At 38.3% G+C, this 19,597-nt stretch overlaps 1 protein-coding gene across 1 annotated transcript in view; it reads left to right on the top strand.

Moving 5' to 3' along the window:
• Positions 1-19,597, top strand: part of LOC128746218 (dopamine receptor 3-like) — a 77,400-nt gene that overhangs the window by 16,494 nt on the left and 41,309 nt on the right. The window lies entirely within an intron of this gene.

Genomic DNA, 19,597 nt, shown 5'->3' with positions numbered 1-19,597 from the left:
CCTATGAAACCCTATAAAGAAAGAAAAACAAAGCCATTTTTCCTATTTGCACCTTCCGCTTTTAACAATGGCCACCCCACCCATATAAAATGAATAGTTTTGTTATTGTACTTTTCTAAACACAGCTTTTTATTTATTTATTAGTTTAGTATTACATGCTATCCTAATAAAAAAAAGTAGAAGGCAACAGTGTTTCTTCCATGGATACAAAAACCTGTCATTCCTTTCATCTCACTGCAAGACAAAACTTGTTTGTAAACAATGTTTTTAGTGTCACCACCAGGAGCAAGTATGCACAAATTATTCGCTGAGCCCACTCTGCAGCATGCCACATAAAGTTTACCAAGGGAAAAACATGGTCTTCTCAGATGAACTCCACGCTACTTGAATGAATGCCCCTGGGACTCAAACAGAGTCGGCCAACAACAATTAGCACTAATGATCGAACACTTTTTATACAGGTCACTTTGATTCGGTGCATAATTACACTTGACAAACCTACAGCTGCGAGCATTGCAGTTTAGTGTTTCGTATTTTGATTTTTTCTGTTGTACGGATAAATTGTTACAGTCATGTGGACGTTACTCCCCCCTTCTCGGCAGCAACCTCCGGTCATCAGCTTCACCTTTTGTCCTGTTCTTATGGGAGAACCGTCTAAACATTTCGGTCCCCCTGTTGTCAACCCCTTCTGTACTGATTCTCTTATTTCAAGGAACATGTGTGCCAAGTTTGATGAAAAACGGTCAAGGCGTTTCGGAGTTAAGGACTCCCCTCCCCCTGTTATGAACCCCCTATTTTGTCAACCCCCAGTGATGATTCTCTTATATCAAGAAACATGTGTGCCAAGTTTGGTGGAGATCGGTCAAGGCGTTCTGGAGTTATGGTGGAACTTACAAATAAACATACAAACATGTGAACCTACGTTCACTTTTATATATATAGATGAGAAGCACCGAGTCGAGATAGTTTCCGCAAAAGTATTGTATGGTTAATTCGTTCGAAAGCAGATTTCCAAAGTGTACAGATAACCTCAACTTATTTTTTTTTTCATTTGATTTACAGTTATGCTTAGATTTGGACAAGATTTTGAACTTCAATTAGAGTTGAAATCGGAGGTGAAATTACAATTATACATATTAGACTTGAAACTTCTTCTTCTTATTCTTATTTCTTATTAATACCATCACAGCCACAATTAAGGATTCCTGGAAATAATTTTAATTATTTCTATTTATAGAAATATTTCAAATTATTTTCTTGTCTGTATTAACATTTGCATAATATCAGTGATATATTGCAAATGTTTAATCGGCCAGGCCAACTGTGAAGTATTGCCGCGAAGACAATTTACGAAATGAATCTTGTGTGAACGAGTTATTCATACATAGATGCATTTCAACATCAACTGGGGAAGAAGAAACGGGGGCGTCTCGTACCAACCGTTTCTGATTAATTGTAACTTTGTTTCGTTGGGAGTATCTTTGCTAAAAAAGGTTAATTGATACTCCGGACCCTCGGGGATGAACTTATGGTTTTTAGACCAAAAGCCAGGCTGTAATAGGCCAAGGTTAAAGCGCCTTATTGCGCTCTCTAAAAATAGACTAAACTCACCAACTACCATAACAAATCAATTTCAAAAAATAGTATATGTGCAGACAAAATTAATCATAGTTACTTAAAACTTTTCTATAAGAAATAGTTAAAACAAAATATATTGAAAACGATCTCACCCAGATCAGCTCTGTTTCTCTTCTCCTTTGTTGTCTTTGATCATCTTCTGCGTTAGAAAATGCTGACTTTTTTACCAATTCGTGAAACGAAACGTCCAAGTTCCAAGAGAAAAGCGCATCCAATTTCCTTTTTCAATTTCGGTTGGGTCATAAAGCAGAATCCGCGACTACTTATGTAGAGGTTACCGACAAGCTAGTGATCGTGATTTCGAATCTTATTAGAATCTGGTTGACAAAATCAGGATAAAAAACTGACAAAATCGGAAAGTTACTGTAGTAAGAGTGATTACATAGCTCATGTTGCTATGGGTTGTTATTTGGCTTGTTTTTATCACCTAGCAATCTCCCGTCCTCGGACGCAACAAGCGAAAAAATCTAGTTAGCAAGGTCTTCCAACGCGGAAAACTGTCATTCGAATGTGGACCTTCCTTGAATCCATACGAAAACTTTACAGCAAGATGAACCGAAACAGTGGCCGTCCCATCAATCGCGATTCGAATATGGTTGGAAAACGCACCAGAAACCCTTACCTGAACTACCTGCGTGAGTTCCGGAGCAATCACAGTCAGCTTCCGGCAAGGCAAGTAATTCAACAAGGAGCTGCCGCTTGGCAGCAGATGGACCAGGAATCCCGGATGCCATATATAGAGATGGCTCACTCCGTCCCCTATGTACCCAGAACCAGAGGTTTTCCCGGAGGAGCTCGTCGAAATGCAGCCGGTTCTGGTGGACATCGGGTTGTTACCGGCCACTCGTACCAGCAGAAAACGAACTAGCCGTTTTTTTTTTGGTTTTTTTTCTTTTTTATCTTTCTACATATATTGGTGTCGTCGTCCTGAAAGTAAATAGTAGTTAGATTAAAACTTCTCGCTCGGTGGTAATCTGCAATTGATGCAGGAAGCGGCACAATAAGTGTCGATAACCCAACCAAACGCGTCCCTATCCTTGAGAAGTGGATTTTGCGGTCTCCTTTTGTCCAGCGCCTCTATGGTTCAAAGGTACAAGTACCAGCGAACCACATGCCCTGGAGGGTGTTGTGAGTTCGAATCCGGTTGTAATCTCAGATTACAGCTTGATTCGACTCATGCACCTTCCAGCATTGGACAAAAGTTAGGAGTCAAAATGACTACTTGTCAAGCATAGCTACCAATACCCCCCCCCCCCCCCTTTCCTTTCCGCTCTTCCTCCTCCTCCTTCTCCAAAAAATTTTTCCATTTCTTTCCCCTACCGTCCCTTAATCAATTGTAGAACCATCGTTTCAAAAAATATGTAAGATGAGTGTTGATAAATCAACTTTTAGAGAAACTCGAATGCAGTAATACTTACACTTTGGATTGAAAACTCTTCCAAGTGCGTGCATCAGCGTCAGACTCTCGTTACAACCGGTTGATTTTAATTTAATCTCCTTTTTCTTATTTCTACCTTTTACAACAGCTGCTCCCGAACTGTTCAGGACCTCTCGGATATTAACACATTCTGTCGTTAACTGTGGAGCATTTTTAAGAGAAGCAAAATGTATGTTTATTGTTGCATTCCGCAAATCACCCTCCGACGACAAGATGATGCTATCAATCGTCTCCTGAGTAGGAACTCGATAGTTATGCTCCATATCGATACGACCCATTAAAGATGTGATTCGTTTGACTGCCTTTCTCATTAAAGTGGTAGAAACACTATTCAGTGTTATGTGATGGTTTTTATACTCCAGCAAAACGGATGGCGGAAAAAGGTGGTTCATAATATCCAACTTTTTGCTGGATGTTTCCGTTGCAACAAACACCAACGGTGATGCTCCGGCATCATGGAATGCTTCCAATGAACTACGAAATGCATTCGGATCCCGCAGAAAAATGTTTGGTAAATCTTTCACTAAAAGTAACTTTTTATCTGATGCTGTTTCAAATATCGAACAATATCGGGACGTTTTATACAGAAACTTATCAAACTGTAGTCTCTGATTCTCGCGAAAGGTAACGTGCTCATAAGGAACATCTTCAAAATCGAATTCCTCACGAGAGTACAAATCCACATCAACAGGTACGGACCATTCTGCTATCCGGTATCCTTGATCTGCAGCTATCGTCCTCACAGCCGTACTTTTGCCACAGCCTGGTGGACCGGAAACTAACAGGATGGCAACCGGGTCGGTGTCTTTCACTCGCTCGTACGTTTGCAGCCACTGTTGTAGTTCCTCTATCTTTTTCTGATGAACGGCTAGGTCGGCAACAGTTTTCGCAGCTAATTCAACGGACCAGTCAGTAGGTCGCGGGTTGCTGGTATTCACCTTGGCAATTGAACGTGAGGCGTTGTACTTATTTGAATCGTTGAGCTTCGTTTTCTTCGCCGTTATTTCGTGAGTCTGAGGTTCACAATGTTTTTGCGAAACAGCTCCGACGACTTCATCGAATGTTGAGTGGAACCATCGTTTCGTTCCCTTCGACATTTAAAACGGTGTTTTTTCTAACTTTAAATATTGTCAATTGCAAGGAAAATTGTACCATCCAAAGTGCAACATCGCTCATAAAAGTGCTATCCCGCACTAAATCGTTTCGGTATCTTCGGCGCACTTATTGCTTGGAAGATAACGAAAAAGTGCGCCGAAGATACCGAAACGATTCAATGCAAAATAGCACCCCTATGAGCGACATCGCACCTTGGATGGTACAATCTTCCTTGCAATTGACAATATTTCTTAAACAATAATGTATTTATCAATGAGAACTGATTTGCATCTGTGCCACACAATTTTGCAGTTGTTATCACTACAGTACAGACGGTAGATCTATACATATTAGACTTGAAACTGCACATAAATTGGGGCATTAAATTAGATTTGATATCAATGGCGAAACAGAAATAAATTTGACTTGAAGATGGTCTTAAAATGGGACATGGAATTAGACCTCAATCTGACTTTAAGTTTATTATAGAGTGGTTTAACCGACGGGTCATTCACCTCAATCTGGCTTCAAATTGCACGTGAAATTAGACTTGCAATTGTAAGCAAATTAATCCTGACATTGGACTTTTTCCTAATAGCACCAAAAAAACTGTTTGGTCAGGGTGTTCCCGTTATAATAGCTCTATAAAACTAACAGATTTATTGCGGTTTGACAAACAACAAAGAAGCAATTTCGATTGATGCGTCATATTGTATTGATACACCACACGTATGGTAAGTTCATAAGAGACTGTGGTGCAGCCGGGGGGCGCCCATTTGGCATAAAGTCATTTGGCATAATGCTATTTAGCATACGACGGAGTGTCAGCTATGAAGTAGAGAACTGGTTGGAGACTAACTGTCATGATGTGGGTGCCAAACTCTACAAATTCATTTAATGAACTTTTCCATATAATCAGGTTGACCATTCTGGAGTAAGTTTCTGTGGCCCATTGAGCCCAAGCAACAACGTGAGTTTTATTATACTCTTATGGCGGTTTTAATGACCAATTTTGGTCTTAAATGCCATAATAAGATTGTAATAAAACCCAAATTGTTACTTGGGAGCAAAAATCCAATTAAGGTGAATCCTACCATTATGAGCGTCAAAGTTCGCGGAATTGGTTCGGCGAGTGATTTTTCATCATTTCGAAGTGTTTTGAATGGTCATTGCGAAACTGGCTTCTACAGGATCACAGATTATAGTTTAGGATTCAAAATAAGGCTTAGCACTAAAACCATCGATTATTCGTTTAGAATCAGTTCCGATATAATCAATCAGTACTACTGTGACCTGTGACCAGCAAAACCTGGCTAGATTATAAATTATGCCAAAAAGTCGTTATGCCAAATAACCATTATGCCAAATGACCATTATGCCAAAAGACCGTTATGCCAAATGGCGTTATGCGAAACAGCATTATGCCAAATGTCTTTATGCTATATAGGGTAGCCCCGGTGCAGCCAATTAGTTTTATCATGGTAATATACGCAACCACCATAAATTTGCTTTAATAACAGTTTTATTATGGTTTTATAGCTAGCTACAAGTGTATTTTGACTCGTATCCTCTTGGTATTGCGCAATACCATAATAAAACCAGAGGTAATGATTAATACCGCAATGAACCCCATATAAAATTCAAGTAAAATCAAGTGGCTAATAATAAAAAACTGATGGTTCAAATAGTTAAATTGCAAGCATGTGTAACGCAGAAAACAACCACGATAATAATTTTCGCGTATTGTAGAAGAAAATAATGAAATAACAATGTGAAAATTTCTAAAAGATCTTATGAGAGAAAGAAAAAAAGGTGAAATATTTTCGATTCTATTACTTCGTACATTTTGACAGTTCTAATATGATTTCTATTCGATAGAATTTCTAAATCCTTTACGATAGTCTATCAAATAAGGCTGTTCTTTAGCTTCTTCAAGTAGCTTGTCCTTGCGCTTCTTAGTAAAACCGAAGGTTTTATTGCACTCTAATAATAGTTTTTATGGCCAAAATTGATCAAAAATACCACTAAAGGAGTGCAATAAAACTCAAATTGATGTTGAGCTATATGCGTTAAATAGTTTTATTCTGTTCACGCAATAATTAAAAACTGGTGAATTATTAAACCATCCGAAAGTACAACAAAAAGGCGATAAAAAGATGACTAAAATACAAAAAAGACAGCGAAGTGAAGGCAAAAAGTCGGCATACAGACGACGAAAATACGATGGAAAAAAATGTCAAAAAACTAATTGAAAGATGGTAAACATACGTTGAAAAATTTACAACAAAAGGAGAAAAATACGGCGACTTAAAAATTCTATAAACAAACGATGAACCGCGACAAAAAAAAAGTGACGAAAAAGTGACGTTTAAAAAGTGTCGAAAAGGCTACAAAACATACAAAAAAGACGACGAATATACGACCGGCAAAACCAAGAAAAAACAACCGAAAAAGTAGCACAAAGATAACACTTTTGTTGTCTTGACAACAAACAGAACGACGAAAAAATGGCAAAAAGTGACGAAAAGACTACAAAAAACGATGTCAAAAATTGAAGAAAGGACGGCTAAAAGGCTTAAAAAAAACTAAACAAAAATGAAAAAATCCGCCGAAAAAGCGACATAAATGACAAAAATAGAGATCAAAAAACGACGAACAAACGATGATGAAAATGTAGCAAAAAGAGACGACGGAAAAATGATGCGAAAGCGATGATAATTAAGCAAAAGATGATGAAAGAATGAAAGAAAGATGAAAGAAAACCAAAATCCCAAAAATTATCAAAAACGACAATAAAATTTGTATTCTTTTTATCACAGGTGCCGAAAAGGTTAACGATTAAAAAATGCCATAAATATTGGCTAAACTTTCATTTAAAATAAAATTGAAATTACGCATTTTCCTTCAGCAGAATCTGACAATGCTGTGTGTCAATAGTCCCAGCTATGAAAAGAAACCAATCGCGCTTGAACAGCACGGTTTGATTGATGGGTAGGATGATATCAATATTGGAGAATGGTTAAGACAGCAAGCGAACGAGGTTTGCAGAGAAGCACTCGACTGAAATCCACAAGGACAGCGTAGAAGAGGCAGACTCAGAGGCTCATGGCGACACAGCTTAGCAAACGTCATCCGGGCTGTAGACGAGGACCTGTCCTGGCGACAGGTAAAAGCCATGGCGGGTAAACGTCAGCAGTGGAGATCTCTGATTTCATTCCTTTGCTCTGCCGGGCCGGCGGGCATGGACACATAAGTAAGTAAGTTAATACCTCACCTAAAGTTGGAACTTTTTTTTCTCGATTTTTTTTATTTTCAAATATTTGTTCATCTTTCTCGAAGAAACATGCAAAATTTGGTAATGGAGAAATGCAAACTCTGTAAGTTATGAGTTTTTATGTCTCAGCGCGTGTGTTAATGTGAAGCGAGCGGTGATGCTCAATCGATGTTCTAACCCACGGGCAGCTTCATAACGAGGCCGCCTTTGATGGTATTAAGTGTAACGTGTCGGTGAAGCACGCGCATTCGTCCGCTCGTTTGCATTAACGTGCGCGCTTCGATATAAAAATTCAGAGCTTCTAGAGTTTTCATTTCTCCATTTCCAAATTTTGCATGCTTCTTCGAGAAAGATGAACAAATATTTTAAAATTAAAAAAATTGAGAAAAAAAAGTTCCAACTTTGAAAAAATTGCAATTGTTTATAAAAATGCACTATTTAACTATTGAAAAACAATCGAGAGGAGGTATAGTATACTAATTTTGAAAGCTTGGGGAATAGTGAACACATCTGGTAGAAAGTCATTTTTTGATATTACAAACTATGTTTACAATCAGTATTTAAAAAATAGTGATTTTTTCGAATTACAATACTTTAAAAAATCATATCTTGCGAATTCCAACAGTAACATCGAAATACAAAAATACGTGTCGATTTTTTTTGCACAAAGAACGTAAAAAAAATATTCCGAAGAGAAAAAAAATTTTGACTGTAAATTTTCCGTGGAATGACCCCTATATATCATCAAATGATATAGATATATGCAATAAAGGGGAAGAGCCAACTTTTGTAAACGCAATAAGGCAAGAAGTACTTGACTTAACACTATGCAAGTTAACACCCTTCTCGACCGGCATCACCGGATGAGACAATACCAACATAGATGATCTAGAGCAGGACCACCCAAGCCGATGATGTTCAACCGCGCCGACAACATTTGACCATGCCGACGACATCAAGCTGCAATGCCGCCCGAACTAGATTAAACAATTCCCGGACCGACGCAACAGGATGCATTTCACACCTGCACGCCAACGACGATAGATCCCATGCCGTACGCTAAGCAGGAGGAAAATAACATGAAACTAACCCCTAGATATAAGAGTGTTAGATTCTAGAAACTAACTCAGTTATAATTTCGACTCTAAAGAATAAAGTTCGGTCATTTCAAACTTAACCCTTTTTTAAAAACCTCTCCATCCGACTGCGGATGTAACTGGCGCCCGAAGCCGGGACCTCTTGTAGTGAAGTGTGGTAAGTGTATAAAAAACTTCGAAAGTTTCAAGCCAACCTAGCCTCCACTGGAACTTGTACTACCGGACCAAGAGCCATCGACCGTCAATCGGCCGATTTGCGTGTACAAGCACGGCGAAGGATTGCACCACAATCACAAGGAGACAACCCGCTACCCTGGAAAGAGGCTTTTGGAATTTAATCGGCTGCCCCCGACGATAAGACGATACGTCGCTCCATCAATCACGGCTAACGGAGTTTATCGGCTGCCTCCGACGACAGCATCCAATCTCATCGTTCCGCTCAGGGTTTTCTGGAGTCTAATCGATGCCCCGACAGAAGTATTTAATTCTGCTCCCGTAAGTACTACCAAAACCTAACAAATAGAATTAAGAAGTGAAGTGAAATAATAATAATATAAAAAAAAATCCAAAACGGAACCGCCTGCCGTTAGTTCCGAACACAATAAACCTTACTTATTCAGAGTGACGAGGCCGAATCACCTGGGTGGAATCGTAACCAGATCACTGAAATATCACATCAGTGCGCGAGTGTACTAACATAAACTTCATAAAACATTAATTCATCGCTTTAAATAAAAAATTACTCCTAATCATAAGGCTACTAAATCAAACAAGAAATCTACTTAAGAAAGTGTACTTTCAGTACCAAGTTAACGAAAAAGGTGCATAGTAACCTCTAACACAGATATTTTTTTTTTTCCCCACTATTCAACACACAAAAATTGAGGGATTAATTGAATTGTTAGAAAATTTGAATCTAGAAATGGAGCCTCAACCAGGACCAGTGCCGCTCAATAACGACGGAAGGTTCGAAATAGGCGACGTAAGTTTCTTAGACAGAGGTAAGATACCCAGCATTGTACGGGATCTCCCTGAATTTAACGGGGACGCCCGAGCGCTGTCCAATTGGATACTCGATGTAGAGGATTGTTTAGAACTATTTAATGATTTTCGAGATAGTTTTGAATATCATTTGGTACTAAAAACAATAAGAAGAAAAATTAAGGACGAGGCCAACGACGTCTTGATCACCAACAATACCCCAACCCAATGGGAGAACATTAAAGAAGTACTTCGTTTGTACTACGCGGACAAGAGAGATTTGATAACGCTCGATAATCAATTAAAGGACATGAGTAGAGGTCGAGCAGAATCGATCGAAACATATTATAGTCGCATCCGAGAGATGGTAACTTTGATAAGCTCTGCCATCACAATGGATGACGAATGGCGGGGAAACGAAACCGCACTAATTAAATTATATAATAAAATATCGCTAGACCGTTTCATTAGAGGCCTAGGCGAACCATTATCACTCTTCTGCAAAAATTATAAACCTAATAACCTGGCACAAGCTTATCACTATTGCGTAGACTATTTAAACGTCAGTGCAAGAAATGCCCCCTTCAGCGGTATTCAAAATGCACCTATCCCAGCACCCAGAGGCAACCTGCCTCAGAAACCAACTCTTCTACCAAAAACATATACTAATACTCCAAATCACCCTCCGCGACACAACTTTCAAAACCTACCACCCAGAAACAATTATACCCCAAATCCAATGCATAGAGTAAACCAATTTCAAAACTCAATTCCTAGAAATTTCCAACAACCGTTCAATCCCCCTCCAAGAAATGTCTTCGCGCCAAACCGGACATTCTTTCAACGACAAGCAAACCCCGAACCAATGGAAATCGATAACTCAATACGATCAAGGCAAATAAACTATGGCAACAGACCCGCAAATAAAATAACAAGGCAAGCTTCCGATTCTATGCAAGCGCATAAAACACCACCAAAACGATTCGCTAACGTACTCGACATTGAACAACAAACCGAAGAGTACGAAAAACTCGTTGAAGAAAACTTTAATAACTACGATTTATCCTCTGAAGGAACAGACACAGATTATCAAAATTCAGAAGTTGACGATGAATCAGAGGAAATAAATTTTTTAGAAAAAACCGATTGGATAAGCAAATGGAAATGAAATCAAACAAACTTCCATACATCACGGTTCCGACATCAAAGGGTGAAATGAAATTACTATTAGACACCGGTGCTAATATCAATATCATTTCAGAAAAATGGGCTCTTAGTTCAGGAAAACAAATTTATAAAATCACCGATAGAACAGTAAAAGGTGTAACTGGCAGTAACATAATCAATGCTAAACTATATTTAAATCCTTTCTATCCACTAATAAATCAAGACTTTGAGTTCTTAATGTTCGATTTTCACCCACATTTCGACGGAATCATTGGCACTGAAATACTATTCGGCAAACGTTTCAACCTGATCAGCAACTCAAGTACATTGTGTGTTCTGACAGACGAACAGAAGATATTCCCCATCCCGATCTCGTTTTATTCACCGCAACCTGCACACAGAAAATCGATAAATCAAATTTTTAATGTCGAACAAAAAGTAAGAACCTCTCATATGTCCCCAAAGCAGAAAGAATCTTTACTTCCGGTGCTCGAGAAATTTCAAACTACTTTTCACGACCCCGATAGTAAATTAACATGCACCACCAATGTAAAATGCGACATTCGCACCACAGATGATATACCCATATACCAAAAAACATACCCTTACCCTGCCGCTTATAAAGAAGAAGTAGATAAACAAATTTCGAAACTACTAGAAGATGGCATTATTAGACCATCTAGATCCGCCTGGAACTCTCCTGTCTGGATTGTTCCGAAAAAAGCAGATGCATCTGGCACAAAAAAATTTAGATTAGTAATAGATTACAGAAAACTAAACCAGAAAACGATTTCGGATCGGTATCCCATGCCAGAAATTTCAAACATTTTAGATCAACTTGGTGGCAATAAATATTTTACAACACTAGACTTAGCTTCAGGCTTCCATCAAGTAGAAATGAATAAAAAAGACATCGAGAAAACAGCATTCTCAGTTAACCATGGCAAATATGAATTCCTTAGAATGCCATTTGGGCTGAGAAATGCTCCCGCTGTATTTCAAAGGGCTATGGACGACGTACTACGTCAACACATCGGCAAACGATGCTACGTATACATGGACGATGTTGTCGTATTTGGGAAAACGCTAGAAGAACACTTAGAAAATCTAAAAATAATTTTCCAAACACTTTCAGAAGCAAACCTCAAAGTGCAGTTGGATAAGTCCGAATTTCTACATCAATCAATAGACTTTCTTGGCTACATTGTAACCAAGGATGGTATTAAACCAAACCCCAAAAAAATTGAAGCTATAGAAAAATTTCCAGAACCATCTAATATTAAAGAACTACGTGGTTTTCTCGGATTGATGGGATATTATCGAAGATTTGTAAAGGATTTCGCGAAAATTGCTAAACCCTTGACAAAACTCCTAAGAGGGGACGGAAACATCCAATCCAAGAAAAAAATTCAACTCAAGGATAGCGAAAGAGAATGTTTTAATCAGATGAAGAAAATCTTAACGAGTAGTGATACATTAATCTACCCAGACTTTTCCAAACCACTCTTACTAACAACAGACGCCTCCGACTTTGCAATTGGAGCTGTATTAAGTCAAGGAGAAATCGGAAAAGATCGCCCAATACATTTTGCATCAAGAACACTGAACAAATCAGAAGAGTCATTTTCAGCATCTGAAAAAGAATTTCTCGCAATAATCTGGTCCCTAAAAATTTTTCGAAACTATTTGTATGGCCAAAAATTCATAATACTAACCGACCATCAACCGCTCACATTTAGCCTTTCCCCGAAAAACACAAACGCTAAAATGAAGCGATGGAAATCATTCTTAGAAGAGCACGACTACGAAATCCATTATAAACCTGGAAAAGCTAATGTGGTAGCCGACGCCCTAAGTCGAATCCAAATTTACTCACTTACCCCAACTCAACACTCAGCAGAAGATGACGACACAAATTATATCCTGTCCACAGAAGCCCCACTTAACGCTTTCAAAAATCAAGTTATTATAGAAAAAGTATCAGACCATCCTGACACCATTATTACCCATCCTTTCCCTGGTATGCGCCGCACAATAGTCAAAAGAACCAACCTGTCTGACGAAATCCTAACAACTATCCTCAAAGAATTTTTCGACCCAACAAAATTAAACGGTTTGCACACCTCAGAAGAAATCTTAGGAAAACTTCAAGAGGTCTATAAACAATTTTTCAGCAGAGCTGGCCTATTAAAAATCCGATTCACCCAAAACATTTTAAAAGATATCACTGACCCGGAAGAGCAGGAAAAAGTTATTCGCGAAACACATCTGAGAGCTCACCGCGGTATTAACGAAAACAAAGAACAAATTTTGCGGGAGTTTTACTTCCCAAAGCTTACGCAAAATATTCGAGAATTCATTAAAACTTGCGATATATGCAATGAAGCGAAATACGATAGAAAGCCATTAGTCATACCCATTCAAAACACACCTATACCAAACTACCCATTCCAAATAGTCCATATCGATATATTTCAAATACAAAATCAATATTTCATGTCAAGTTTAGACAAATTCAGCAAATATGGCAGAATGATTCCGATTAAATCAAGACATTCTACTCACTTAGAAAAAGCCCTGTGGGAAACCGTTACCTCTCACGTTGTACCTGAATCATTAGTAATGGACAACGAGAAAGGTCTCCAAACCGCAGATATCCGTGGAAAATTGCTAGACTTAAAAATAACAGTCTATCTCACACCTAGTAATAAATCGGAAGTAAATGGACCCGTAGAAAGGTTTCATTCAACCATAATCGAATTATTTCGGATCCAAAAAGCTTTATCTCCTAATCTCTGTCCTAAAAGTCTTATTCAAATTTCCGTAGATAAATATAATAACTCCATACACTCAGCAACATCAAAAACTCCAAAGGAAATAGTATTCGGCAAAACCAATAATTCTAACAACCAGATCGACCCAAACGAACTAGAAACTATACGCAAAAAAACGTACGATGAAGTATTACTTAGGCTGAAACAGAAACAACTAGATCAAAACAATGTATTCAATAAAAACCGGCAACCACCACCAACTTTACAAGTAGGACAGCAAGTTTATGTTAAAGATAAAATTATAAGACCGAAACATAAAAACAAATTTAGAAAACATTTTGTTCAAAGCAGCAATGAGGTCACATTCAGAAATGAAAACAACGCCAAATTACATAAATCCAACGTAAAAAACATCAATATCCGTTCATCCTAGCACAGAATATGAATAGTTTTGCAGGCCACAACATAGACAATTCACTACACTCTATCTTTTCAAAACAGAAACGAGACAATCTCGTTAGAATAATTATAATAGATTGCTTGTCTAATCAGTAAAGGTACCTAATGTAATATTGTTCACACGATAAACGACAGAAGCAAGAAGTTCACAAATAAATTTTAAAGAAACCTGTCAAACCAAAATAACAATATACTTCTTACGTTACAGATTATGCCTAATCACTGGTATTTATGCCACATTTCACGTTCACAACCTGAACGACAATCCACTAGCTATCATTCCGTTAGGAAAAGCCCAAATTCAAAAGGGATATATAAGAATCATATATCCGATAGACCTTGTAGAGATCAAGAAAACGATCGAAACCATTGATAACATTGACATAAAGCAAGAAATTTATAAACCACTCTATAATTTAATTGAAATAAGAAAACAAAAACTTAATGACACATTTATTAAAATAAGACCACTAACAACTAGACGTTCGAAACGTTGGGATCAAATCGGAACTACTTGGAAACTGATTGGAGGAAATCCGGATGCAGAAGATTTACGCTTAATCGAAAAATCACTGAACCAAATCGTCGCTGTAAATAACCAACAAATAATTGTAAACAAAGCCATCGCAAAGCGGTTAAACAACATCTCTACAATCATCAACAGCATGATAAAAATCGAAAAAGAAAGACTATACAATCACACAATGCTAATCAATCTTCTAATCGTGTTTTTTAACATCGAAGCTCTACAGGAACAAATGAACGTAATTGAAGAATCAATTGCAACAGCCAAACACGGGATTCCAAACAGCAAATTATTTACCACACAAGATTTCCAATCTATGGTAGACTTCTTAAATTCTCGAGACGCGCATATATCATCCATCGACGAACTATTGTCACGATCTACTGCACAAGTAATGACGAATTCTACGCATATTGCGTATATCTTAAAAGTGTCACAAATTACCCAACCAAACTATGAATATACCTACGTCGAACCACTCATTAAAAATGGTAAAAGAATTAGATCCAGACAAAATCACTTTTTACTCAATTTGCCAGACGTTTACGAGCTTAACCAACCCTGCGAAAAACGAGACAACCTTTACATATGTAAGGACAACCAGATAAGTCAAGCAACAGAATGTATCCATCGACTAGTAAACGGAAAAAGAGCCAATTGTACGTACGAAAAAATTTATTCAAGCCAAGGAATTATCAAAAGGGTCGACGACGGAACAATTCTCATCAATAACGCAGTAGCAGAAGTACTATCAAACTGCAGCGACAATATTCAAGCTCTTAATGGATCATATTTGATCAATTTCCAACAATGTGCCCTACAAGTTAATGGCCAACGGTACATAAACGACGAAATCATAATCAAAACGCGCTCTTATCTTCCTACAACAGGTATACTAGCGAATGAAATGGACCTGATTGACACTTTGCCAATCGAATATCTCCAAAACATAACTCTGGACCAGAGGAAACGATTAGAAATGGTGGATCTAACCTCAAGAAGCTGGACATTTGGAACAACAGGACCGATTAGCATCTCTATGGTAATCTTATTGCCAATTCTTGGAAAAGTTCTTCTTTATTTCTACAGAAAACGGAAAACTAAGGTCAACATCCAGGTCACACGAAATGCGCTTCAGCCGAATGATCGTCAACACAGCCAATTGCTTCGAGGACAAAGCAACTTAAGCGGGGAAGAGTTAACACCCTTCTCGACCGGCATCACCGGATGAGACAATACCAACATAGATGATCTAGAGCAGGACCACCCAAGCCGATGATGTTCAACCGCGCCGACAACATTTGACCATGCCGACGACATCAAGCTGCAATGCCGCCCGAACTAGATTAAACAATTCCCGGACCGACGCAACAGGATGCATTTCACACCTGCACGCCAACGACGATAGATCCCATGCCGTACGCTAAGCAGGAGGAAAATAACATGAAACTAACCCCTAGATATAAGAGTGTTAGATTCTAGAAACTAACTCAGTTATAATTTCGACTCTAAAGAATAAAGTTCGGTCATTTCAAACTTAACCCTTTTTTAAAAACCTCTCCATCCGACTGCGGATGTAACTTGCAGTCCAACGATGACTGATAAAATAAAAAATTGGCACGTATCGGATGAAGAATCTTTGTCCGATCACAAGCAAATCATGTTTGATTACGAAGCTAATCAGCAACTTAAGGAAATTATAAGAGATCCCAGGAAAACAAACTGCGATCAGTATAATTTGAAACTGAAGGTTGGAGTCAAGAACTTGAAAGGCTGCTCAAGGACATGTAAAGAACTTGAGGACAACTCAAAACAACTTTCAAACCTGATTCAACAAGCTTATCACGAAAGCTGTCCTGCAAAGGAACGCTCTACGAATAGAGTACCTTGGTGGAACAAAACTTTGGAGAAATTTAGAAAGAAAACTCGGAAATTATTTAACCGGGCAAAAAGAACACAACAGTGGGAGGAGTATAAACAAACTCTCACTGCCTATAATAGGGAAATACGAAGATCAAAGAGGATTCACTGGAGGCACACATGTGAAAACATTGAAAATACTCCAGCAACTGCTAGATTGCAGAAAATCCTCGCTAAAGATCATTCTAATGGGTTAGGTACTTTGAAAAAAGAGGATGGCTCTTTTACTAACTCAACTAAGGAAACATTAGAGTTAATGATGAGAACACATTTTCCCTGTTCAATCATTAATAAATGCGGAGACCAAAGTGCACCGGCATTGAGAACTGTAAATCTTGAAACCAGGACAGACATTCTCGAAATAGCGAGTGAAATGACTGGGTTAGATAGAAACAGGAATGATGCTTGTACTTTGGCCAAAAAATTTTTTACAAGAAGCAAGGTTGAATGGGCGATTGACACTTTTGAACCCTTCAAATCGCCGGATAGGGATGGAATTTTTCCTGTACTACTACAGAAGGGCAAGGCGTTTTTAACAACTATTCTAACAAACCTTTTTCAATCAAGCCTGATACTAGGTCATATACCAGCAGTATGGCGACAAGTACGGGTCACGTTCATTCCGAAGGCTAATAAGAAGGATAAGACTTCACCAAAATCCTTCAGGCCGATAAGCTTATCGTCCGTTGTGTTAAAAACAATGGAAAAAATAATTGATGAGCATATAAAATCATCATATTTAGCCAAAGATCCTTTGAGCGAATATCAATTCGCATATCAAGAAGGCAAATCTTCAATAACAGCAGTACAAACTGTTGTAAAAAAAACTAGAAAAGTCTTTTGAAGCGAAAGAAATTTCACTAGGTGCCTTCCTTGACATAGAAGGCGCATTTGATAATTCATCTCATGATTCAATGATTACGGCTATGACGAAACGTGGTTTCGATATATCCATTATCGACTGGATTAGCGAAATGTTATCAAAAAGGGAGATATCAGCAAGCCTTGGAAGCTCATCTATAAGCATTAGAGCAGTAAAAGGTTGCCCACAAGGAGGCGTAATATCACCTCTACTGTGGTCTTTAATAGTTGATGATCTTCTTCAAAAGTTGACGGCGCTAGGCTTTGAAATAATTGGCTTCGCAGATGATATAGTCATAATTGTTCGAGGAAAATTTGATTCTATTATCGCTGACCGAATGCAAATGGCTTTAAATTTGATCATCATGGTGTGATAGGCAGGGTCTCAGCACAAATGCCAATAAAACTACTATCATACCATTTACGAGAAGGAAAAAATTTACATTAAATAACATCAGATTGAAAGGAACACTTTTAAAACTTTCAGACACTGTTAAATATCTTGGAGTATTTCTTGACAGAAAACTCAATTGGAACACACATCTAGAGCAAGCAGTAAACAAAGCAACAAATGCTCTATGGATATGTAAAAGAACGTTTGGTAAGCAATGGGGACTGAAACCGAAGATGATCCATTGGATCTATTCGGCCATTGTCAGACCCAGGATTACCTATGCTTCGTTGGTCTGGTGGCCAAAAACGAAAGAGAAAACTACCCAAACAAAGCTGGAAAAACTTCAAAGGCTAGCCACTCTCTCAATAACAGGTGCAATGAGAAGTACACCTTCGAAGGCATTGGATGCTTTACTCTATATACTTCCATTGCATCAGTTTATACAATTAGAAGCTGAAAAAAGTGCTCTGAGGATCAAAAGATCAAAGAACCTTTTTGAAGGGGACTTAACAGGTCATCTCAGTATTCTAAAAACTATTAGTATAAATCCTCTTGTAACCAGTAATGAAGATTGGATGGAGAAAAAATACAACTTCAACCGAATATTTCGTGTATTTGAGCCTAGACGTGATTCCTGGGAAGATGGTGGTCCCGATATTCGTCCAGGCTCGACAGTTTTCTATACAGATGGTTCAAAAATGGACAATCAAGTGGGAGCAGGAGTCACTGGCCCAGGAATAGACATGTCAATTTCTAAGGGCAGATGGCCAACTGTATTCCAAGCTGAAATACAAGTAATTCTAGAATGTACGACTGTGTGCTTGCGCAGGAACTATAAACATTCAAATATATGCATCATGTCCGACAGCCAAGCAGCTCTAAACGCTCTAAAGTCGGCGACATGCACATCAAAACTTGTCTGGGAATGTATTCAATCACTCCAAAAATTGTCTCGTCGTAACCAAGTCAACTTGTACTGGGTCCCAGGTCACTGTGGAATTGATGGAAATGAGAGAGCTGATGCACTAGCAAGACTCGGATCATCTCATCAATTTGTAGGACCTGAGCCCTTCTGTTGCTTATCTGCTTCTGCTTTAAAAATGGAGCTAAAAGCATGGGAATGTACGAAAGTGGAATCAAATTGGAATAACACTTTCAATGCTAGGCAGTCGAAACGTTTCATCTCTCCAAACGTTTCAATTACTCGCAAAATACTGGAGCTTTCGAAGAAAGATCTAAGCATTTATACTGGTCTTATAACAGGACATTGTCCGAGCCGCTATCATCTGAAGCTAATGGGAAAACTTCATGATGATATATGTCGCTTCTGCGGCATAGAAAAAGAAGACTCGGAACACCTGTTATGCCGATGTCCGGCAATTCTCAATAAAAGATTAAGGTTCTTCGCAAGAGGGCTGTTAGAACCCTCTGATATTTGGAGAACAACTCCCAGCGCAGTAGTGCACTTCATCCGAAGTGCATCACCGGGCTGGACAAATGCTATTAGTCAAACAATGACAATCACTTCTGCTAGTGGTGCGTCATCTTGACAACATAGCTATAATAAAACGGGGAATATATCACAATAGATCAAACAAATGGTCGCAGTGATAAAAATACCCAACATGGAAAAAAAAGTAAAGCCACTCTAATTTTCAGCATTTCTTGAATGGATTTAATGTACACTCCAAAAGTTCTTGTGCTGATTTGACTCAAACACACTTACATACCTTCCGATCCGTGCACCTTGAATTCACTAAAAAGCGATTATTAAAGTATTTTATTGAGATTACGCAACTGACTTTATTTCTGAAATTCGTCGTACCGTTTTGAAATCCGTCCATCAAAATTTTTCATCGTCCGAACTAAAAGTTTTAACAATGTTTACGAAATTAGCGCGCTTGTATTTGTGTAGGGCGGCATGACAAATGTTATTCTGCAAAAAATTCTGATCATGCATGTTTTCCCGGCTG

Source organism: Sabethes cyaneus, chromosome 1 (assembly GCF_943734655.1).
Source record: "Sabethes cyaneus chromosome 1, idSabCyanKW18_F2, whole genome shotgun sequence".
Taxonomy (NCBI): domain Eukaryota; kingdom Metazoa; phylum Arthropoda; class Insecta; order Diptera; family Culicidae; genus Sabethes; species Sabethes cyaneus.
Note: the sequence above shows the minus strand (reverse complement) of the source record. Positions and strands in the feature narration are given on the sequence as shown.